Raw genomic sequence first — 26,047 nt, 5'->3', positions numbered from 1 at the left:
TATATATATATGTATATGTATGTATATATATATATATATATCTTTGTTCTTGCGCCTAATCTGTGAAATAACTACTATTGTCAGGGAACCTATCTGCAACAATTTGTAGACATTTCCCACAGTAATCATATATATATCTAGATATATATAGATATATCTATCTATCTATCTATCTATCTATCTATATATATATATATATATATATGTATATATATATATATATATATATATACATATATATATATATATATATATAGATAGATAGATAGATAGATAGATAGATATATCTATATATATCTAGATATATATATGATTACTGTGGGAAATGTCTACAAATTGTTGCAGATAGGTTCCCTGACAATAGTAGTTATTTCACAGATTAGGCGCAAGAACAAAGATACATGACTGTATATATTTGTAATATAAAAGGAGCATTATAACATTGATCAATAGATGTGAATCAGTTTGGCACTGACATGTTCTGAGGATTGACTCTGTTTTGGTAGATGCTTCTAGCTGATTGTCCAGTTGTATTTCTGGGTATAAAGTCCATTTCCAGGTGATGCATCTCTTTTGTTTTAGTCTACACTTATTACTCACAATAAAAGCAGAGATATTGTTGAGCCAGCACTGAGGGAGCCTCTGTGTTTCCTGCTGTAGCAAAAATGACACGAACTCATACAGTCACTGTTCTGGCCTCTTTGTTACCTTGTGGAGTCTGAAGACTAAATATAATAGCTGAGACATGAGCTGGAGTGGTGGAAGTGGTCAGAATGTGGTACTTAAAAAACAGTCACCTGTAGAGCAATGCTGAGGTTGTGAGCTTGAGCCTTACCTAGAGCATATCTTTAGCTACCTGTAAATGTCAGTTTGAAATAGGGGCCTTGTAGGTAGCATTTTAAGGCAAACCACTTGACATTTGATTAAAGCACATGCAGTATACACTCACCAGCCACACTGTTGTGTTAACCTTACTAAAAACATTGTGTACCCTCCTTTGCCTTCAGAGCTCGCTTAATTATTCATGGCATAGATTCAACAAGATGTTGCAAACTTTCCTGAGATATTGACATGAAAGCATCACACAGTTGCTGCAGGTTTGTCAACTCCACATTCATGATGGGAATCTTCTGTTCCAGCCCATTCCTAAGGTGCTCTGTTCAGTTAAATGTAGCTTTTAGTTGACTCCAGTAGTGCAACTGGTCAGCATGTGATACTTATTAGACAGGAGCTTGTATTTAGATGTTGGTTTCAGAACCCACCTTTTGGTAATTGTGCCCAAAAAAAGCCCAACCTAAGCAGCTGATACAAGGCAGATGGATTAAAGCTTTCATGTTGTTTACACCTAACTCTAACCTTTCCATTTGGATGTTGCAGCTGCAGAGTGGCAGCCTAGTGGTGACAGAGGTAAGCTGATCATGTTCAAAGACACTTAAATACCACACAATGAAATCCTTATTTACTATATTGTGCTGATCCTTATTCTAATAACTCTTTTTTTATCTTAACATGATACATTTAGCATTTTAAAAGCACACAATAGATTATACCAGCAAACTCATAAAAGGCCAAGCACACATTCCCAGTTTCTCAGATGTGGCTTTGTACCATGCAGACAGTCAGGGATGAGCGGTTGTGAATGCAGAAGAGACATGTGTTCATGCACCAGACACACCTCCTTAGCATGACACAGAAGTCATACAAAGTCCAATGTGACACAATGAAAAAGACAGCGGTTGTTTTTCAGTTTTCATCAAAGCCCTGCATGCATGATTTGAAGCTTTATGCTGAAGCAAGAGGAGAATTCACTCAAAAGCAATCCATCTACCACTCATTTCTTCCCTGCTACATCCACAAGTCTTTCTGTCCATTGCTACTTGGTTTTAGTTCTAAAAGCACTACCATATTGTTTGTCCAACAAACCACGACTCCACTGAGCTACTGTACATCATAAACTGATCCATGAGAAAAGAGGGAATACTGCACAGTGAATGCTGATCTAACTACTAACAGGTTAGTTAATAATCCCCTGAGCATTTCAGTTGACTTTTAATTAGCTTCCATCATTGCATTAAAGTGTAAAACACAGTAAATCTGACCATTAAAAGGACGCATTGTTTTTAGTGATAAAGTGTGAGCTGTTAATGTGGGAGGCTATGTATTCCTATGTGTCTTTTATGTTTTCCTTGTGTTAAATATTGTATTGTACAACACCAGCACAATGAACCAGATGAAAATATACCCCTGGAACAACAAGATATTGTTCATGTTTTAGTCCACTCATTCAACTTTTACAACTGTGACTTTAAAAAGGTGGAAATGACCCTCCACACTAAATTTATTATATAATCTGCGAAATTATAGACATAGTCTCTCTTTGTGCCATCCCAGCTCATTTTCTTTTTCAACCAGACAGATCTCGCTATTAACTTAAAGTCCCAGATGTCTCTGATACACAAGTTTTTCATGTCATTGTCCACATTTGGTGGCTGAAAAGGCAAAAGTGAAAGAATCCAACTTCAATTGAAGACAATCAGTGAAACACCATCTGTTTCACTTACTTTTATGCTAAAGAATTACTGATCAAGTTTAGAAATCAAACATATTTAGATTTAGCAAATGACTGCTGTGTTGCATCACAATCATCTTGTGTGTAATGTAACTTTATAATAACATACTGTTTTGCTATAATCACACTGTTAAAAGCAGATGCCCTGGGTCTCCTGTATGGATCTGAAATGCCTTTCATCCTGTCAAATATGCTGAATATGGACCTTAGTGAGAACACTTATGGAAAAAACAAAAGATGACTTCATTTAATGAAACAATCAGTCAAAAGCTTGAACACACTTTCCCATTGAATTCAATTAAATTCAATTCAACTTTATTTATATAGCGTCAAATCACGGCCATCTCAAGACGCTTTACGGACAGGAAAAAAAACACAATGAAAGCCAATTCATAATAGCCTATATAAGGAAACCAATGGCCAATGTCCAAACGTTTGACTGGTATTGTAAATTAATTTATGTTGTTCTATTTTTCATACGTATAAGCCCCTATAGAGATGTTAGCACAAACAGTCTGACATCATCTATTTTGTTCTCCAGTATCTGCAAAGGTCCACCTCTGTTAGTCACATTTCTGCTTTGTTGTGACCACTTTACAGAGATTTTATATGCACCACTAAGTCACTGCGTCTTTTCTGTCCAAACACTTGTGATTCATGTTTGAACTGCACATCTTAAGTGTTGCCTCTTCAGCACTGTGGGGGTTTTTTTTCTTGCAAGTACAATAAAAAAAATTGCATATAGGCCTACTTAATCGGATTGTGGTTCACAAAGCAGCATGAAAAAAAAAAATCCATGACTGTCTTTCAGCTGTTGTGGCCCATGATGTGCAGTAACACAGATTACTCATTCAGGATTAATGTTACATGTAAAAACCAGCTCCTCATTTTCTCCCACTCCACGTGGACGGCACCTTAATGGTACCTGTCTGCAGCACCAAAGGACTCAGTGAGTGACATCTGTCTCGTTGTCCTCTCATAACTTCATCATAGTCTGCGTTATGAGTGTTTTTCCTCAGATATAATCCAGAGCCCATAACAGATCTGGGAGGATGTCTTTTTGGCACCTCTGATCTGTTTTCTCCCAACTTCCAAATTCTTCGGGAACAGGGCTGGTTCTAGGCCAGATGTGGATTTTTAAGATATAATTTGGCCCAGATTTAATTTCATTCTTCAGACTGTGTGTGTTCCTGCCTACTGAAGCTTGCACTTGACAGAGGTCTGTGTTGCAGTCATAAAAACGGATGTAACTATCAAAGTGCATGCTCCGATCTGGAAACCGAACCAGCCTGGAGTAAAATGATTAATTGAGTTTGTGCTGCTGCTGCAATACCTCACTCTTTTCTTACACACTTCATACACCGTGTTGTTGCTGTTTGTGGAGTTTATGGAGAAAAGCTGGATAGTCTGCCATAAAAAGATTGGATGTGGGTTTATATAGATATCTACTAATCAAAAGTTTGGACAACCTATCCAATTAGATTTAATCGGGAAATGTGTCCAAACATCTGAACTGGTGTGTACAAAAAAGTCAGATTTGAGCCAGCTAAGAGGTTTAGATTAGATCCTAATAGTGGGGTGTCCAGCTCCAGACCAAAAGGGCCACAATCCTGCAGGATTTCGATATACCCGTGCTCCAACACACCTGACCTAAATTAATGAGTCATTGTGCTGAAGTTTATAGGCTGTCAGATCCATAAAATTTGAGTCAGGTTTGATGAAGCAGGAATACATAGAAAATCTGCAGGACAGCGGCACTCGAATACTGACTTTTGACACCCCTAATAGAAAACCTAGGGGGAGAAAATAAGGTGAAATTTTGCTCATTAATTAAAGATTCCAAGGATTCCCATCAGAATGACTGGACTTCCATTGACTTGCAGAAAAATACACATTTCCATGGAAATATAGCTGGATATGGCGAGCTGAGGCATGTGATGGTGTTGTTGTGAAGACTTTCAGAGTCTCAGAGACAGCAGAGACTCTTGGATTGTGTCTTTTTGTTGTTTGAATGTCTCAGGCTCAACCTTATATAGACCTAGAGAGTGTAGAAAAGCAGCAGTTGTTGAGGAGGAGGAAGGACAGACAGGCATATTCTCTGTAATGAGCTGGGCTGAGGCTGAGCCAGATTCAGACCAGACCGCAGTGGTTTGGTCCAGCTAATTATACAAGGCTGCAGACAGATCTGGCAAACAGACAACGGACTGCGAAAGAGAAATGTGATAAAAAGAAGACAAACAAATGGAGGGGACAACTGGGATGGAGTAAGTAACAGAGTTTGAGAAAAGCAGATGAATAAGCCAGGGCTGCAGGATAGATGAAGAGAAGGCAGTGATGAGGAGGAGACGCTCACAAAAAGAGGATGAGAAGGAGCGGGGGAGGGATGCAGCAGAAGGGGGTGAGGTTTGTCCTTTGGCCGATGGTCAATTAGTGGTGGGGAGAGTAAAAGGCCACAGTGATCAGCGTCTGCTGCTGCAAAGAGCTCTCAGCTTGTTTACTCTTGTGCTGAAGGAGACAGCTGGGGCACCTCCATGAGAGCATCATTAAGGGAAATATTAAAGGGGAAATGTTTCATGTGTTGTACTGAGGGAAACAAAGAATTTAACTTCACCTCATGAGCAATGGTGCATGTTGTTGTGTTATTAAACAGATTATACAGCAGAAGATGTCGAGATAGGTTGGTAATCTACAACTTCAGCTACCTCAGTCATCAACAATAATTCAGTTTCACCACTCGATGCTAAGAGTTGAAAACTTTGGGTATGAACCAAACAATTGTTCCAGCGTTTTCTTATTCACACTTAAGTCACACAATAAAAGAAAAGACGATAAAAAAAGAGAAGTCCTGCTTGGTTTTTTGTTGTTTTTTTTTCTTCCACGGCCAGTTTACGCGTTCCTGGCCAATCTCTATTGAAAGCTGCCTGATGTGGGCAGACGTACGGTTTGCACCGTCTTTCAAGCATTCTTCTGTTTGTCTGCACCTCGATTAAGGACACGCAGTCTGGTCGCGCTGTGCTTGTGTGTCTGGTTAGCTGGCAAAAGGAGGCATGTGGGCAGAATGCTAACTTATTTTAATTGTTCAGGAGTATCAAAGGATGTGAAAGTGTATTCGCATGAGTGTGGAAGAGACTGTAGCCATCTGGGAGAGACCTCAAGGTCAGAATTGGGGCATGATATATGTCTAGATAGATAGATAGATGGACAAATAGATAGACAGATAGATAGATAGATAGATAGATAGATAGATAGATAGATAGATAGATAGATAGATAGATAGATAGATAGATAGATAGATAGATAGATAGATGGACAAATAGATAGACAGATAGATAGATAGATAGATAGATAGATAGATAGATAGATAGATAGATAGATAGATAGATAGATAGATAGATAGATAGATAGATAGATAGATAGACAGATAGATAGATAGATAGATAGATAGATAGATAGATAGATAGATAGATAGATAGATAGATAGATAGATAGATAGATAGATGGACAAATAGATAGACAGATAGATAGATAGATAGATAGATAGATAGATAGATAGATAGATAGATAGATAGATAGATAGATAGATAGATAGATAGATAGATAGATAGATAGATAGATAGATAGATAGATAGATAGATAGATAGATAGATAGATAGATAGATAGATAGATAGATACATATATAGATAGATAGATAGATTTTTTTTTTACAATTTTTTAATGAAAGCAGTGTGAAACACAAATGAGATAACCCATCACCAAGCTTTTGGGAGTGGATAAAAGGATGATGTCAGCTGGCTACAGAGGAGTAACAGCAAAGAAGAGCAGAACAAACTTGTGTTTGAAAATGCAGGATTTAAAGAACGACCAGTGCCAGTCTAAGTTCATGAGACTTCACCACTGGCAACCCATTAAAACAGATAAAAGTTTAATATTTTTTCAAACCAATCAACTTATGCAACAATTAATACAATATAATGATGGGTCTTCTTAAAAGATGAACACACTAAGATTAGAATATTTACAATAACAAAGCAAACCAGGCTCGTGATCACACACATCTGGAATTTCTCTTGAATTTTCAGTATGTTTGTTATGTTGCTGGTCTTCATTGGCATTTTTGCCGATGATGGTGTTGTCATTTTAAGATTGGGTCTGCTCGCCAGTTTATCTGAATTCATCTGACATAATTCTGTCTTTTCCCTCCTTTGCATATTTGCAGGTTTTGTGTTTGGATTTTTGGCTATCCTGGCAGGAGGAACACACACCAGCTGCCCGTTCTGATGAATCTGCAAGATTCAGATGGATCAGACTTTTACAGTGCAGCCCCCAGAGTGTGGAACAACCTGCCACACAGTATTTACTCTGCAGAGAAGTTTAAGTCTTGCCTGAAAACTCTTGCTTTTCATTTAAGTTCCGTTTGAGTGGCACTGGGTTTTTACTTTTTTTTTTTTATTATGGTATCTTGTTTTTTTTAAATCCATTTCAATAATTTTATCAAACTTGTTGCTTCTATGTTTAATTTTGTTGGAATAACATCGGTTTTGGTCTCTGTGAGGACACAAGCAGCAGCTTTCAGGTGATTTCATGGTGATTTCTTGACCCCAACTTGTTGAATTTAAAATCTAAATCATGCTGAGCATGTTGGAGCGGCAGCAGACGTAAGAGCTCCCTTCCTATTCAGCAGCACGGTCTGCTCATCTGAGAAAATGTAGCACATTTTACTGTCTCGCTATCCTGTCAGCAAACAAAAGGGAATCCTCTTTTGTCAAAGCTCCAGTTTCTCAGTGACACCCCTTCTTTGCTTCCCTGTGATTAGGTTTAGAGCGTATCACGTGGGGGGGTTGAGGGGTGTGAAATCATTTGTGGTTGTAATTATGGCCTCCCATCTCCAGAGTAATCATGCGCTATTAAAAGCCAACCTCAGCTCAGCCCCCCAACAATGCCAGTTAACATCCATGTTCCTCTGGGAGACTGCAGGGATGAGGTTAACTGCCTGAACACTGTAGCAGGCTGTGTGGACACAGGAGGAAAATTATTCTTACAATTCGCAGTGTAAGACAAAAGGTGAAAGGTGAAAGGCGTTAGAAGGTGAAAAATGTATAAATTTAAAAACAAAATTAGTTTTTTTAAAAAGCCTATTCATCCATCAGCTTTGCATCTTTTATCATAACATTCTTGCAGATATTCACAACTTCAGCTGTATGACAGAAACCATTCTGTATAGAAAGTAAAGTTAGACCATATTAGACCATATTAGAGTCCTTATTTTCCTGAAGCCTTCTTTTGTGTACATGGACCAGCTATCGTAACTTCAGCAATATGTTTGTGTGCACACACTGGAGAATCGGCCCAACCATTTCAGCTCCTCATAACCAAACATAAATATGTTTACTTCAAGTAATACAAAAAATATGTTTTTCCAATAGTTTCAATATAAATATATAATATCCATATAGCATAATATTAGTCAAATTACATGTGAGTCGAGAACTTAGTGAAATTAGTTATTTAGATGAATGATCTTTATTGGTATTTATTTAGTAACTTTTTTTTCTACATCATCTTAACTATTCTGTTAGATGGTGGTCTTCCAACATCAATATAGATAAAAGTGTTAGAAGTATGAAGTTTTAAGAACAGAAACTGTTCAGAAAGATGCTGTGCAGTTATGCAACTTTTCCTCAGTGATCTTTTCATATTCAGGTCTTTAAAAAAATCTTTGAGGTATGCAGGGATATAGGGGGGATAGTATCAATATCAGTTCATATTAAGCTTGTTAGCTGTAGTGAGCTTGTCAACAAACATTAGGACACAAACCAATAGTAGTGGCTTGAGATGTCCAATATTATATGCATCCTGATATTATTGGACAATATCGGCATTAAAATTCAATATCAGAAATGATTAGTATCAATTTTCTATTCTATTCTATTCTATTCTATTCTATTCTATTCTATTCTATTCTATTCTATTCTATTCTTTTCTATTCTATTCTATTCTACAGTCATTTAGCAGACGCTTTTATCCAAATACATATGAGTGAGAACAACACAAGCACAAAATCAAACAGTAGAGGACATCGTAGGAAGGTGCTAGTGGACTGTCCACTTGGATGCAGATCCTTGCATGAAGTGCTAGACTTTTTTTTTGTTTGTTTTTTTGTTTACTCCCTTCCCACCATATAATGTCACCTATGTTACAATACAAAGAATTAATATCAAAGTTTGTTGCAAAGAACTGGGCTAAGTTCTCCAACTTTCCACTAAATACAGCGATATTAAGTGTTGAAGTGCTCCTTGAAGAGCTGAGTCTTCAGTTTGCTCTTAAAAGTAGACAGAGACTCTGCAGAGCGGACAGAGTTTGGGAGATCATGCCACCATCGTGGCACAACAGAGGAAAAGAGTCTGGCTAGTGATTTAGTCCTACGTTGTGGTGCTAACATGAGGCGTCTTTCACTGGTGGAACGCAGCTGTCGAGAGGGGGTGTAGGCCTGGATTAGGACATGAAGGTGGACGGGAGCCGTTTGAGTTATTGTTTTGTAAGCCAGAAGCAAGGCTTTGAATTTGATGCGTGCTGCAACCGGAAGCCAATGAAGAGCGATTAGTAGCGGAGTGACACGAGCTCGTTTCGTTTGGTTGAAAACCAGACGCGCTGCGGCATTCTGGATCATCTGCAGAGGTTTAACAGAGCACGCAGGCAAACCTGCCAGTTTTACTTTTTTAATGACACATTGTTTACACCATACGCACGTATTATATATCAAACTCCTCAGTTTAGTCTCCTCCAACTCAAAATGACTAAATATAAAAGCTGTAAAATAATAGTTTTACAGATATTTATTTTCAAACAATTTCTTCCAAAAATGTCAGTATCAGTTTACATCAGGATTAGAAATTAAGAGTTGGACAAAATTAGTATAACGGACATTGGTGAAAACCCAATCTTTAGTAGTGGCCGATATTTATCTTGTGTGCTGGTTGTGTTGTGTTGATTTAATAAGAAACTCACAAGTTTTATTGAGCTGACATTTAAGTTAAAAAACAATAGAAGCTAAGAATTCTTTGTGAAATAAATTGCAAAAACACGTGAAACTACCCAGTTATTTTTGGTAATGCACATTTAGTTAATTCCCTTGTAGTAAACAATCAACCAGTAATTAACCATTGGCTAAATAATTATATCTAACACTGATATTGAAATTCACCATCAGTTCAAAACCATAAACAGAAGTATGAATTGTAGTATTTTTATGGAATATCTTGCAGATTTCACAAACCAAACTGGTGGTAAACAAGCCCAGAACGCAAAACAAAGAAGTCTTACACAAACTCCAATTATACCAGAGCAGAAAGCTTAGTTAGTTTTTTCCTTTGTGTCCTTCAATCCTCGCCTCACCGTGCCAGCTTCATAGACTCTGGGCTGATCCCATAGCACCCTGGCTGAATGAACACCCTCCTATTATCAGTGACAGTCAATTAAACATCTAAATGCCAAATTCCAAATGCTTTACGCTGTAAGCCAGAGGGCACCTGAAGATCTCTGGCCAGAAACTGATTGGTCTCAGTATATTTAGGAGGAAATATTAAAATTTGTGGAGGTAAGATAAAGTCACACCAGTTTGTTATAAAAGCCACTGCAGATTTGTATGACAAATGTTTGTCTGTGCGGCCAAAGTGGGACACAAAATGTCCCATAAGGTTGTCTCTGCTGCCCACGAAGACTACAAGAGACAATATGAGTCTTAAAGGGAAGAACAAGAGGAATGCAGGACAGAGAAGAAAGAAAGGTCAAACTGGCCATCTTTGGGTCTGAATGTGTGTGTTTGCTTTCCTGACACACACCTCTAATGAAAGTTTCTGTCACAATGTACTGACGCAGCAGGGAGCCACGGAGAGAGGATGAGGAAAGATGAGCCGAACCAAACAGAAAAGAAGCAGAAAGGGGGAGTGTTTATTCTCTTTTTCTTCCCTCCTCAGCTCAACCTTTTCCCTCCCTTTTTGTTCATTTGGCGGTGCTTGATCCTCTGTGTGTGTGTGTGTGTGTGTGTATGTGTTTGTGTGTACACAGTCTCTGGCACACTTGAATCTTTTACTGATTACCTCACGCATGTCACGTCTTTCTGAAGGGCTTTTAACGGTGGGGGATTATCAGGCAGCCGGGTGCTTTTGTAACCCTTTCTGTGCCCTCGCTGCTACAGCCAGGCAGCTGACAATTGCCTCTGTTACATCTCCATCTAATAACTACACCCAATATGCAATTAAACCTTAATAATGTATAAATACAAAGCCATTAGGTGAAATAAAGGCACCCAGACTGAAGACTGAAAGGTCTGTAGTGTCTACTTGATGCAAGGTTGTCTTCATCAGCCTTCTAAGAAAGCTTGAAACATGGTTTTTATAAAATGGCAGCTATATTTTGTGTTAGTTAGTAGTTAGTGATGCAGAAAATGAGACAAAACCCAAATTCAAGAAAATGTCCGTAGGAACAAAATCTCCTGTCTCGTTGGAAGTGACAATTCTTTTAGCCAAACAACGCGGTGCATTGGGTGAATGATGTATACCATTCCACGCTTCAGTCATAACTCTAGAGTCAGGAAAGGCTTGTGTCTCACCAGGCACAAATGCAATATATTTTTTAAGCTGCATCAAAAAAAGGTCTTGTAGGCATCTTTAGCCCATTTTGGGGGGTGCTGAAGCCCCCCTAGACTGAAGCAAAGCACCCCTAAAATCTGATTTGTTTCTCTCTTTTAGTGTATGGGGTTTTAGTATAAAAGAAAACAAACTAAAAATGTGTAGTTTGTGTAAAAACTATACCCTACCTGGTTTAAAAAGTCATTTTGTAACACCCCCCCTCCTACTTTCCACGACTCAGACAGGGAGAAATTTTGGTCTGCTTGAAATGCGTTTGTAAGCGGACCGAGTCCTCTTCTTTGGTCTGAATCAGAGTTTGTTTGGCCCATTCACAGCTCTTCAAACGAAGCGGACTTTCCGAGCAAACAGACTCGGAGTTGACTTATAAAGGTTGAATCACAGTGGTTGTTGGCTCTGTGATGGACTGGCAACCTGTCCTAAAAAGACTTTCTTTCCTCTTCTCTTTTTCTGGCTATGCTGTTGAGAGATTCAGTGTTGTGTGACTTGAGCTGGACTAACATGTAAACAAGCATTTTAACAGTGTTTTGCATGAACACGTTCAAATGAACGTTCAAATGAATTGTCTTACTGTGAACGTTGAATTAAACTAAATGTATTTGCATATAAAGAACGTGAACTTATTCAGATTGTGCGAGTCACTGCCTACACTTTACCCTTCTCCCTACTTCACACCATTTTACCCATAATGCACCGTGCAGTCTTTCATTACAAACCTGTATGGCAGGGGTGTCCAAAGTCGGTCCTCGAGGGCCGCTGTCCTGCAGGTTTCCCATGTATTCCTGTTCCAACACATCTAGCTTCCACTAAATGGATCAAACAGCCAATGACGTGCACAACTGATTAAGCTCTACTACTAATTAATTTGAATCAGGTGTGTCTGAGCAGGGATGCATAGAAAACCTGCAGGATTCTGGCCCTCGAGGACCGGAGCTGGACACCTCTGCTGTATGGCAACACCTGTGCAGAGAAGTTGCAGCATTCAGTCGCCTCCTCTGCTTATGATTATTTACAGAAATCCCACTTGAAAAAACAAATCAGTGTAGTTTTTGCATAAACCAAGCAACTTCAGCTGTACTAGTCAGTTTACTGTTTAGGTTGCATGATTTCTAGGCTCCATGCATGGACGATGCCATCAGTCTCATATGTCTATTATATCTAAGTCTCACAACTGGTTTGGATGTTAACTTAAGAACGTATTTGTCTGTGTTCTATCTAAGGGAACTGACATAATGGTCTTTGTGATTTTTCCAATTAGCTAGCTTAAGGCAATGGAACAGAAAATCAGAGCAAACTAGGCATTACAGGATAGAAAAAACACCCCACATTATTTCTCCTCCAGCAAAAATGGGCAAATAGAATTTAAGTTGTGCATAGAAGCACATCTAATAACGCTGGCATGGAATGCAAATATATTAGAAAGCCATCCCAACTATCAGGATTTGGGATCTGAAAAGCAAAAGGAATTTCAGAGACCTCATCTCTGAGCCCACATGATATCACTTCTGTCTGCCAAACACTTCTATCGCTGCAACATTATGAGGCGGCTTCTTTTCTCCCACTGAGGCGTGTCTCACTCATCCTCCGTAGTTCGTTTTATTCATTTATTTTATCTGTTAGTACCACAAAAGGACTGGCCTCTTAATGTGATTATATTTAAAACATCCATGAGTCTTTTTTGAGGCATTTCATATTTACTTTAACACTCAATAAACCAATATTAACATGTTTCTTTAAGGGAGTGTTTGTATTTACATTTGTGTAGTTTAGTTTAGTTTTTTCCCCATGAAAAGAGAAATTTACATCCGTCATAGCGGCATTGAAAGCTTTAGTTTTCCCCACAAATGTGCCAAATGTGTTTGTCTTTGTTGTTGTTGAAGTTCCTTATCATTTCTTTTTTTTTTAACGTAAAATCTAACTTGTGGCAACAGTGAAAGTTTGACATTGGGATTCCAGATAATTCTATTTAAGACAGAAAATGAGTCGAGTTTGGCCATGAAGGGGTGAAAAAAATAGCACAAAATTGTGTTGGATCTCTGCTTGCTCACATGTGTGCCATCTCTAAGGTGGTCGAGGTGTTTGTCTCCTCTCCTTCCCTCCTTCTTCTCATGTTTTCCTCTGTTTTATGTGTGTGTCCTGCCCATCCTCTTCCATTCAACCCCCCGTTTACCATGACAATAGCTGCCTGTCGAGAAGCGCTGCCGTGTATAGCCCAACTGCTGGCCGCTGGCAGGAACCCATTCACCGCTGCAAACCACCCCAAGCTATAAAGAGCCTGGCAGGACCCAGAGGCCCCCTGTAAACACCCAACACTTCACTTGTTGTGTCTGCCTGCTGTAGTACCAATGTGATGGAACTGCTGGGTTTATGTACTTGGTGTTTTCTGGGAAGAAGAGGAAAAAATGGGTGGTGGGGTTTGGTTTTACGTACCAAACGTTACAGAGGTGCTGCAGTTTTACTGGATGTGAATAAATTGTTCAAATTAAGATGAAAACAGATGACAACAGTTTTGAAATCCATCTATCCATCCATCCATTCATGTTTGTAACAGCTTAATCCAATTAAGGGTTAATTAATGAAAAGCTGGAGGCTGTCCTAGCAATCATTAGGTAAGGGCAGTAGGGTATCATGCTCACACTACCTGTTTTGAAATGATATATTAAAATGCTGAAGTTACAGGTGGGATGATCAACTGCAGCTGGAAATATGAAAAAGAGTCCACTAATGTTAATGCCTTCCCTTGTGGATAACAAACACTGAGCAACACAGAATAGCTATAACAATAATTCTGCAGGTTTTAAAATAACATAATCAATGCAAATTCAGTGCTATTGTTAGCTGGAGGAAGTAACGTGAAGCTGTGAGAAGAAAAGTTTGAATGCAACCAACTATGGACACTGACTCTAAACATACTGCAGACGTATGTTTGGAGGTCTGATTCCCATCAAGAATCTGTGGAACAAACAGAAGGTTGATGTCATGAGAAATCCTCAAAAGTGTAGAAACTTTCCCAGAAGAGGAGTTCTGCAAACTCTAATTTCTGTGATTTCTAAATAATAAAAACTTTTCCAAAAATGATTAACATCCCTGACTTACTCTCTTTGTCTTTTGTAGTTTAGTTAAAGAGGTTACTTATGTTATAGCTCAGTCACCCCATAACTAGTTGTCCCAGACGAGTCTGAGGGTGATTCTGAGTAGCTGCGGGAGCAGGAACGTCACAACTTAAAGGCTCTGCAAGCTAAAGTTATTATGCCATTATATCAATGTTTGAAACCTCTGGGATTAACTGTTTTTTTCTGCAAGGAAGAGGAAAGTGAATCTGAAAGTTGACTACTGTTTTGCTTTCCTGACATGCTGAAGGAAGAAAATGGTGTCAGCTGGGAAGGCATCTCCACCTGGAACTGGGTATAGGGTAAAGAGCCGTTACTACAAAAAAATACTTGTGTGTTTTACTCTTATATTATTTTTAATGTTTTTCTGTGCTCTGGAAATTAGCAAAGGTTATATAAGTGTTTATCTCGACACCAGTCTGTGGTGTTGACATAAGCAAGGAAGCTTATAAAATTTCACGGTAGCTTACAATGACAGTATGAGGTGGCTGTTGAGAACGGCAAGAAGTTGCAGTGCGAGCCATGTCGGCGTACCAACCTACCCTGCTGTCTTGCGTTACTTGATGGAAAGATTTATGTGTAAGGTGTCTGAGTCAGAAAATAATAATATATATATTGTGTTGGTTAACACTGTACGCAGTGCTGTCAGATACTCTTACAGGTTGTGGAACCACCAGTGAACCTCTTTATATGTTCGACACTCACCATTATAAAGTGCTTTGTGCTGTTTTTTTTGTTTTTTTTTTAATTGCATTTTATTATTTTATTGTTATTTTGGTGATATGGATCCCTCTGGGTCTGAAAAAGGAAGAAAGAAATGACACCCCACTACAGCTGGTGTTGTGACATCAATTGTGGCATGCTGCATGTTCTTTTCTTTTTCTTTGTCATTGTCAACTCACTGCTTTTTCGTGCTTCACTATCAGATTGCAGTCTGCTGCACATCCAGTCAGAATGTTTTACAGCCGCACAAACAGCCAGTGTTTGATTCTGGTGACAACAACATTCTCACTTTTGGAACATGCTCGCTGCTCTCTTTGACAATACCTTTGAAGTTAAGACAGGTTAGCAGGCAACTGCAGTCATGATAGGAGTTGCTTTCTCCCCCAAATCAGTCATTTAGCTGTACAGCATTCATGAAGTTTCCATTTGATTGGAGAAGTTAAGTTGTGTGCAAGTGTGTGTGAGTGTGTGCATGCCAAAGACCTTGGGAGGGCTGGCTGTGCAAGCCTGAACTTGCCCCAGCGATACCACAGCGGCAGCCAGAAATGAAAGATGATGGCAGTACACATCCAGCAAGAGGAAGAGGATATGCAGCAGTTATTCTTATGAGAACAAAGGCTATGATATATAATACAACAGTGTTTATAAGCATTTATTTCTGCTCGTTATTGCAAAGAGAGTCATTTCGTAACAATGAAGGAGGCACTTACCTCAAGAAAGTGGGGCATCCAACCGTTATTTGACCCACAGTAAACAGACTGTGGGCTTAAAGATTAAACAACTGACCAGTCGCTGTTGTGTGTGTGCACAGTGTGTGTTATTTCATCACCGCACACAGGCAAATCTTCAATAAGAGATGCTGAAGTAGAGTTTACGGATGTCTACAGATAAGAAATGAGAGAAAGGAGTCTGCTGTTGATTTAGCCGTAATCCTTTTCAACCTACTGACAGAGGCTCTGGCAGAAGCAATGATCTGTTGGAGGTATGAAATGCATGTGGAAATTCACACAGATTTCACCTGGTAGGCTTTTCCTCCTCCCTGGACTCTTCCGCCTTCTCCATGATCAGCTTATTGCAGAAGTTCAAAATCAATTTCAAACTCCTGCTGAAAAGTTTTTTCACAAAGGAAGAAACCAATCAATATCTATGTCAGTGTCAAGCATGTGAACAATAATCATTGCTGCTGGGCAATAATATGTGTCCATTAGCATAAAACACTTTTTGTTTTTATATTTTTTCTTACAAATTTCACAAAGGAGAAGAAGAAAATTACTTTTTATTGGAGTTACATATATATATATATATATATATATATGTGTGTGTGTGTGTGTGTGTGTGTGTGTGTGTGTGTGTGTGTGTGTGTGTGTGTGTGTGTGTGTGTGTGTGTGTATTTATGTATATGTGGAAAGGATAAATTTGAAAAAATTTAAAAAGAAATAAAAAGAAATAGTTTATCAAGAGACTATGTTTAGAACTATGTTGGGTTATGATGCTCCATGCCTGTGTGTCCATCTATGTTGGTCACTGCAGATTGTTTTTTTTTTCAAACATGAAAAGTATTTTGTTTAGTTGCAACTGTTTGAGGCAAAATGCTCATCTACATTTGTTTTCTTTCTTCACTTTTTTTGTTTGTTTGTTTACGTTTTATAGTTTTTCATACATCCAAAATAAATCAATAAAAAACATATATAACCAAAGAAATGATACAGCAGCTGATTTGGTGATTTGGGGGAAGTATCTCAGTCACTGTAGAACTGTAACTAGAAAAAAAAAAGATGACTGACTTTTTAAAATGTCCATAAGCTATGCTTGGGTAACTGGAACACCAGGTTCTGCTGCAAAGCATGTTTGTACGTGTTATAATATATATATATATATATATATATATATATATATATATATATATATATATATATATATATATATATATATATATATATATATATATATATTAATGTACTTCCTTCTCATGCAGTTGTGCTGAGTCATATCACACCATCCCAACTGACTGGTAACAGCCACCAGCCACTCATTGGTCCAGGCAGGCCCAGACTTGCCTTGTATAATGATTAGTCCTGCTTGTCTTACACTGGACACAATGGCCCCCTCCCCTCAATTATGCTTCCCTATTGACCCATTACTAACCGATTGAAACAGAATGAAACAAAGAAAGGAAACTCAACCATTTCATTTCGAGCGGTGAATGAAATGCAATGTGGGAGAGCCACATTCCACCCCTGATACTTATGACTGTGTAGAAAACTGAAAATATGTCTGAATGTTCGTGCTCATCGACTTTAAGTAATATATCAAAGTGTGATCCAATGTATTGCTTTATTTTATGCTGATTTCAAAGAACGTGACTGTTGAAGATGTTTGCCATACATATGTAGCATTGCAAGATATTTTTTTACCTCTCCAAATGTTTAGTCTTATCCGTCTGGGAGGTGGTGATGGTCCTTAAATCATTTTGCAGCATTAGAATAACTCCAGATGAGAGTGGTCTCTGCTGAGTCATGCTCTCAACATCATTGAAGTGAGTCAATGTGAGATTACACAAAGAGACAGAGGCAATTAAAAAAAAAGCGGTCCACAGAAGATTTGCATCAGTACCTCAAAGACATTTAAAACAAGCTTCCAATCAAATCAAGTGTGCAGATGGTTTTGTTTTAAAAATTTGTTTGTGTCTTTTGCATTTTATACTACTGTAACTGATGAAAGGTATGACAATATTTCTAAGATTATTGCATTTTTCATACCATCAGAACTAAATGCTGTATTATATATCTTTTAGTCTAATCATGTTAGGACTAAAGATTGCATCTGTTCTCTGGTCATAAAACCTAATAGAAAATAGTAAAAGAAGGGAACATGATTAATTTAAGAAACAGACTCAGCTGTTAAGTAGGAAAGCTAACACAAACATTTTCGTAATCATAATGGTATGATATGAATAAAGGACCTCTGTCCTGCAGGAGGCCTTTATTGTTTATTGTAATTTTATTGAAAGAAACAATATGTAAGACATTACTATAAAATACTATCTGTCATTTAGTCACATTCAGACATTTTTAATGTACAGCCTTTAAATGTAGATGTTGTGTTCATTGTCAGTTCAAAGAGGCAGCACGCAGAGATACGTTGAAACCCCAGCAGAGCGAGAAGCTCCCCTGAAAATACTCTCCACAGACACTGAGGGGCACTCTAAAATAGTCCACTATCAGGTTATGTTTCCTTTTATTTTGACTATTGAGCCTAATGAGGTGTGTGTGTTGTTTGTGCTTCTCGATGTTTCTCAAACAGCAATGCAACAGAGAAGCACAGTGATAAGCAGGGAAGGCTGCAAACCACAGCCTTTTACTGATTAAAAATCTCATGATATACTTGTATAATTTAAAAATATAAAGAAGTAGAAAATGACCAAAATAAAACAGAAACTGTAAATGCATTAGATTTGCAAAAACTGTTAACTCTTATACCTCTAACCTTAAACTTGAGTAAAGACCAAATATTTTTGGATATGCAAAGTTGTATGCTCTAAAAACATTGCAAGCAATGTGTACATTACATTTTTTTTTACTGTTTTCCAGTTAGTTAAGGTGTTTATTATAATTGAAAAATTGATCTTTTTGTTGCAAATTATGTTCAATCTAGAAGAATCTACTGTCACCAGCTTCATTCAGAAGAAATTTAACAACAGGTAGCACATGAGTAGTATTATGAGCTTATGTTTGCTAGCATATCCCATGAGACTCTTTGTGAAGGATCACTAACATATAAATTAAATAACAGGAGACCCAAGGTCGTTCCTTGAGGTACCCCCACTGCACACTTTTTGACTAGGCGTTGAATCATTAACGTCAACACATTTCTTTTATTATCTCTTTGTTGTTTATGGTTCTCCTCATTTCTTGTCTTCAGGGGTCTGTGAGGGCTGTGGGAATATCAGATAACAATTCCATGAAAATGACTCCAATGAGACTCCACCCACAGACTGAGGGAGGAGACAAAAAAAGAGGGGGGTGGGGGGTATGCACTTACACAGAGAGAGGAAAAGAGAAAGAATTACTAACCATCAGAGAGATTCTGGGATGCCATTTAGGGAGAGAGTATTGTTATAGTGATCACTAATGAGGTGTGTGCACCTGTGTATGTATGCATACATGTCATTAGTGACTGTGAGCCAATAAGTGGAGGATTGAGAGCAAGTCTTAAGGACAGCTGGAGGGCACATGGTAGTGGAGAGGATTGTCCTCTGGAGATGGCAGTGTTGAGGGAGTACTCAGGAAGTAAGTTATTATACAGAACTATGTACGATCCTGCTGCTTCCCCTGGCTTTCCACTTGTTTCCATAATAACCAAAGGGATGTTTTCAGCTGTGCGTGACAGCAGTTTCTCATTTCTGGGATGAAGACTCAAGGTGCTCGGAGATTCTCAAGATGACGTTTTCCTTCATAATGAAAACCAACCACCTGTATGGAAATGAAGAGAACTGGGTCCACAATAGCAAGCTGTTGGAAAAAAATCCAACCTTGCTCAGTCTGATAAAGCTGTGATGGACATTAGGATTAAATGAACCTGCACATTTATGGATCTAACAAAGCAAGAAGCTACAAGACAAGATTTATGCTGCACGCTTTGGTGAAAACACACACACACACACACATGCACACGGACAAGTAGGAGGAGTTTTGTCAGTGTCCGTCCAGGTGGTGTGTGGGACCAAATCGGTGGGGAGGTTGTGGGCTGCTATAACATTACTCTCCATCAACTCTGCCATAGGTGGGATCATCAGACAGGTGTGCACCAGACCTGCCTCACAACCCCACTTTGTCATCCATGCACATAAACACGACAACCCCACCCCCACTCCATCTTGATTAGCCTCCTTCACCTGACGGCCAGGATGCAGAGTCTCAGGAGTATGCACGTGTGTGTGTTTGTGTGTGTTCGCTGTTCCAGGCACAATGAATAGAGAGGGTCTGTCAGTGGCCACCTGTTGGCCTGCTGTCAGGGTCCCATTTCAGTCTCCTTTCCCTGCAGACACATCTATCTATCTATCTATCTATCTATCTATCTATCTATCTATCTATCTATCTATCTATCTATCTATCTATCTATCTGTCAATACCTGTCTGTGACATATGAAGCCTGAGTTGAATTATTAGGATTTCCAAAAAGCCCAATCATTGAAAGATGAAGCTAAAAGGAGGAAGAGGAGGGACAGATCTGGGGATTATCTAAAAGTGTGTTCTTGTTTGATGCAAATCAATGGCTCGTGGAAGCCGTCCTCTTCATGTCACATTACCATCTCTATAGTAGCCTTGATGGTGGTTAGGTAGAGTGGGGGGAAAGGGAGTAAGAAAAACCAAATGAGTGAGTGATGGAAATGAGAGTGTACGAAATGAACAGAAGAGGGAGATGGACTGGGGAAGGGATAAGTGAGAAGGTTTTTAAAAGTTGAAGAGATGTGAGTAAGGGGGGAAGATAACTCCCAATGAGGGTAGATGGTGAGTAGTGAGCAGAGAGGGAGGAGGGTTAATGGCTTTGGGTGCTGCCTGTATTAAACCAAGCATCCATAATGAGAAAATAAGGGGAGTATTTTCAGGGCTTCCATGAGCATAGTCATTAATTCATCAATATGAGCTCCTCAACCAGTTTATAGTGAGGATGAAGAGAGGGAAGATGGATGAGTAGATCACTATCTGTATGATAAAACTACAAAAATTGAAATTTGCAACCTCACCTTTTGAGTCTCTGTTTTTCTGACCACACAGCCACCAGATAATCTTCCAGCTGTGGCAAGAAGGTGTGATGAAGCTTTGTACTACCTGACATGCCTCAAATGAGAGACACAGTTAGTGATGACAGTTGAGCAACCAAAAGTATTTTTTTATCAAAATGTTTGGTATTAATAGGGACTGAACAAGTTTGACTCACAAATTTATTCATTTTCCTAACCGCCTAAAGGTCACGGGGAAGCTGGAGCCAGCAGTCTTTGGGCGAAAGGCAGGGTACACCTGACAGCTTGCCAGTCCATCACAGGGCCACACAGACACAAACATCCACTCATACACACACTCACTACTATAGGCAATTTAGAGTAACCAATTAATCTAACATGCATGTCTTTGGATGGTGGGAGGAAGCCGGAGTACCCAGAGAGAACTCACACATACATGGAGATAACATGCAAACTCCACAAAGAAAGGCCACTGCCCAAACCCCACCCCAGCCAAGGATCAAACCAGCAACCTTCTTGCTGTGAGGCCACAGTGCTAACCACTAACCACAGCCCTGACTCATAAATTATTCATGAAAATAATCCCAGATTCTTCACATGTCAGGTTTCTAATGTGTTCAAATTACTGTTTTCCACCACAGAAAACAATAAGCTTCTCTACACTTGGTTGATGGGGAGATGAATTCTTCCCCCAGTGTTGGTGATGAGACCACTAAAAACTCAAATCCATCCACTTGAATCAAGTGACAACAAAAAAAACCCCAATTATATTGATACTAACAAAGTTATCTTAGCTTAATATTTTCTGAAAACACATAAGCAAGTTATCAAAAGCTAGTCCATACATGCTATCAGTGATATAGTGGCTGGAGATATAGTCCTACTATACTTGCTTCATCTCCTTGGTCAATTTACTGTAGGTCTGACAGCGCATGATTGAAAAGGCCTCAAAAGGTCAAGGCAAACGCTCCAGATTAATTTCTTCTGGCCTTATCTAACCCGATGAGCAAAATGTCAAATTGCTTAATATTCAATAACTTTGACCGGTCATAGCAAAGGTCTCCATCACTCCATTTCTGCATGTTTATGAATTAAAAAAAAACACTGCACCATTGGTATAATCCAAAACATTTACTGTTGTTGGTACTTATACTAGTATTTGAAAATATGTGACTTGTCAATGCTCAGTTTGATATTAACCCATAATGTTAATGGCCTAAATTGGTGACCATTTTCATTCTATGCTTGTACCAATATTTATCTTCATTTACTACATTTTTCAATATCTTTGTAAACTTATATGTATAAAAACCCAACTAGGACTGTATAAACAGAAACCTATAAGAAGAACATCTGCTGTTTTCGTTGCAGATCAGTGTCATCCATCTTTGGCCTCTGAGGTCCTCTCTAACATAATACGTCTTGTTTTATTGCAGACTAGACTTAATGAATGCCATAGAAATCATGTGTGCACTGGGTGCATGTGCTTGCATGTATAATTGTGTGTGTGTGTGTGTGTGTGTGTGTTCACACATTCAAAGAGCGAGGCAGGGAAGTGACAGTGTTGCACAGGGAGAATCAGGGGCACCATAAGAGTTCTGCATGCTAATAAAGCTTCTTCTTGAGTTAATGACATTCAAATCCCAAAGAGTGTTAGAACAGTGTGGTTGTAATTCAGGCTTCAAACCATAAGCAGCGTTCAGGCCGAACATTATGCCAGCTTCAGCTTGCAAACCAGAATTGGTTTTTGTTTGCCATCTAGTGGCCGCAGAAACAAAGGCAAATACCAGACAAATACAATGGGGAACAGATATAGGTTAAATGCATGTATAAATAACAGCCATATCCCATAAAAAATGACCTAAATGCCACTCAAAGTTTGAGTAATACAATTCACAGTGTAGAGCTATTTCTTTAACTCAAATACTGAAATAATTTTCATGTTCTCGCTAAAGCTCAGCATTAAACTGTACCTTCCTCAGAGGCTTCAGTCATGCAATCAGTCAGGTGGTTATTATAAGTCAATAACTGGTTGCATGATGCCCAAGTTGCCCTGTGTCACCAGTCTTATTAGTGGTGCTCACGGGCAGATACTAAAAGCACTTCTCTTCAGATTTGAAAGGATTTAGTTCTCATTTAGTTTCACTTCTAACGATGCAAAGTGTAGCATGACTTGGATTATACTTGTTCTGTAGATGTCAACTTTGGTTAGGCTCCACACAGATGGACTTTGCTTCTCAAGAAAGCATCATGCAGCTATAGTGGAAATTTCACAGCGGGGTGTGAAGCCAATGGGATGTTTGAAAGTTTGACGCCATGATTCTTAACTGGAATACGGTGGAGTGCATCTTCCAGTTTGAGAATGAGTCATTACTTTAGGAGTTCAAGTATTTTGGGATCTTGTTGCCAAGAAAAAGTAGGATTGAGCAAGATTTGGGCTGAAGGAGGGCTTTATTAGCAATACAGATACTCCACCAGCCCATTGTGGTGAGAAAAAGCTGCGTCCTACCCCAGAGGTGTAAAAGGGCAGAGCCAAGACACACTGTACCTGCTCCAGTAGCGCAATTGGTCAGCGCACAGTATTTTTTAAGACAGATACCTGCAAGTGATGCTGAGGTTGTGAATTCAAGCCTCATTGGAGCATGCTCATTTAGTGTTGCCATTTGTGACGCAAAGGTCAGCATGAGACACGGCGACACCAAAGGCAGAAAATAAAACCAAAGAAACGGTGTGAAATTTGATACATTTGTTCAAAATAAAATATAAACATTTACGCAGAATGCCGTACATTAAAAAAAAAAAGAAAAAAAAAAGAAAAAGAACCGCACATTGACATTGTTCCTCCACCACGGAAAACATCAACCACTACAGTCTGTTCTGAAACGAAGCAGTGCTACGTGTTATCAAAACAATTTCAAACAGTTAAGTCATACAGAAACTGCCATAATAATAAAAGTCTAAATGAATAATTGCATTAAAATGATGTGGTAAAATGCTCCCCAATGAGTAAAGGCGCACAGTGGCTTATCTGTCCCTGCGGATGAGCTTGGAGACTCTGGAGTCGAGCCCGGCACCTTCCAAAGGGAAATGAATGACGGGTTGTAGCTGATCACTCTTTTTCCCAACCCAGAGCGCAGAACAGAACTATGTTCTCCACAACTACACAAACCGTGGTGTAGCGGCCATCGGGCAGATGGAGGCAGGTGGAGGTGCCTCCATGCACAGGAGGAAACCTGTTGTACAGCTGCAGATGTGTGCAGATAGTGGTGACGCTACATAACATGGTACTAAATGGCGTCAGCGCTTCACCTGCGTTCACCTGAACAATCATCCAATCTGAATGATTGTGTTGTCAATCATCCTCTCACGTTGGAACCAAACGCTGCTGCTTTACGTCTAGAAGTGATGCAACACATCAGAGGTGGAGAATTCTCATTTATTCACAAGTTTATCCTTAGTCTCGTTTCTGTCAGGGTGGTGTTTATTTCTCTCCATCTCCTGCACCTCCTCCTTGATGGCAGTTGTTGGTTCCTCTGCGAGGACACCGCAGCTCGAACACAATCGAACAATTTGTAAATCGAGAAGTTTTTTTTCCTGCATTTCCTGTTTTCCGTACATACGCCACCTGTAGTCAGCGTTGCTACGCACAGTTTGATAAATGAGGCCCCAGGTGAGGTACTCATACATCCGAAAGGAGCTTGGTGTAGCTACTGCTCCTATGTATCAAAGGAATCAGTGGAAGTGCTTTTAGGTTTCTGATTGCGATGCCGCCTGGTCACCGGACCTTGGACGTTTACTGGACATACCCTATGGAGAAAAGAGAGAACAGGGAAGATATATAGAGATATATATCTATATATCTCTATATATAGATATATATATATATTCCCTCTGTCCAAGGAATGCCTTGGGACCCCTAGGAGGAGTTGGACATTAGTGCTAAAGAGAGTCTGTGGATTCTACAGCTTAACCTGTGATACCTAAAGAAAAATATGGATGGATGGCATCCTACCTGTCTGTTAATGTTGTTTAATGTTCTATGGATTGGAATAGCTCCCGCTGTGCAATCACTCAGCACAGTGTTTGTAAAACAGTCACCTACAGAGCAATGCTGAGGTTGTGAGTTGGACTCAAATGTGTCATTGTGCAGATCTTCATAAACTTTTTAATCCAATTCAAATCTGTTGTGTTGGGGCAGGGAAACATTGAAAACCTGCTGGGTCGCGACCACTGTGAGACCCAACTGAGTGGGTAGTAGTTTGTAGATGCTAGTTAAGGTGCTGCACACAGTTTTTGTAAGATTAATTTGAAAGCCTTTAGTGGCTGACGTGTGGTGGAATTATTATCATTATGGAAAAGGTTTCCTTAATGGTTCTTTCTTCACATATTAAGATCAGAAGCTGCAGATACAAACAAACAAGGCTGTAATATTAATTTAATCAACCTGTTGTTTACTTTACCATGGGATAATTTTAGAAAGAACATTCAGGATATCAGGAGTAAAATAAGCCAGCAGAGGACAGGAAATGTGTTGGAAGACCCGACCAGCTGTTTGTCCAGTTTTCTGCCCAGAAATAAAGTCAATGTTTCCATGTGATGCAGACAGGAAAGCGTGGGGGTAATTCCTGCTGAAATCCAACAGCTCTGTTTTAGTCCAAATTTAGCTGTTATGTCATGTAGGGATTATTCTACATGCTATTTACTGATTATTTGACAGCACAGCACAAGATATGAACTTATATTAAACATATGTATAATACTCTGAGATGGATTTGCTGTTAAACTAATAAAATATTTCATAGTTGTTTTTTCTAATTCATTTTTTCAGATATAAATGTAGCGTACGCCCACTGCATGCACAGGCTAATGTGCTAATGACTCACTGATTAGAAGATTAGTAGAAAAATCTTCATTGTTTTTCTTTATCTACTTATTCTGTTGCTGCTCTGCAGATATAGATTCTCAGTCATGCTGGTCATGGTAAACCTCAGAGCTTGAATAATTTCAATTACAAGAAGTTCCACTTCTTCAGGCTTCTTCAGACCTGAAGAGTGGGTGAGGTGTCGGGTTGGAAAACAAACTTGTTAGGGGTCTTTCATGTCACATGTCATTGACTCACTTTACCATTGCACCTATCATTGTGTGTGTCTTTTATCTGTGATTTGTTGTGTAACCAGATGGGGAAGCTACTCTCGTTTTAGTCCAGCTCTCTGCCTTTATTTGATTTTTCAGGATCTCTGGACTCTTTGTTTCTTT

The sequence above is a fragment of the Telmatherina bonti genome (assembly GCF_933228915.1).
Source record: "Telmatherina bonti genome assembly, chromosome: 21".
NCBI lineage: Eukaryota > Metazoa > Chordata > Actinopteri > Atheriniformes > Telmatherinidae > Telmatherina > Telmatherina bonti.
This window is presented reverse-complemented; position numbering follows the sequence as displayed.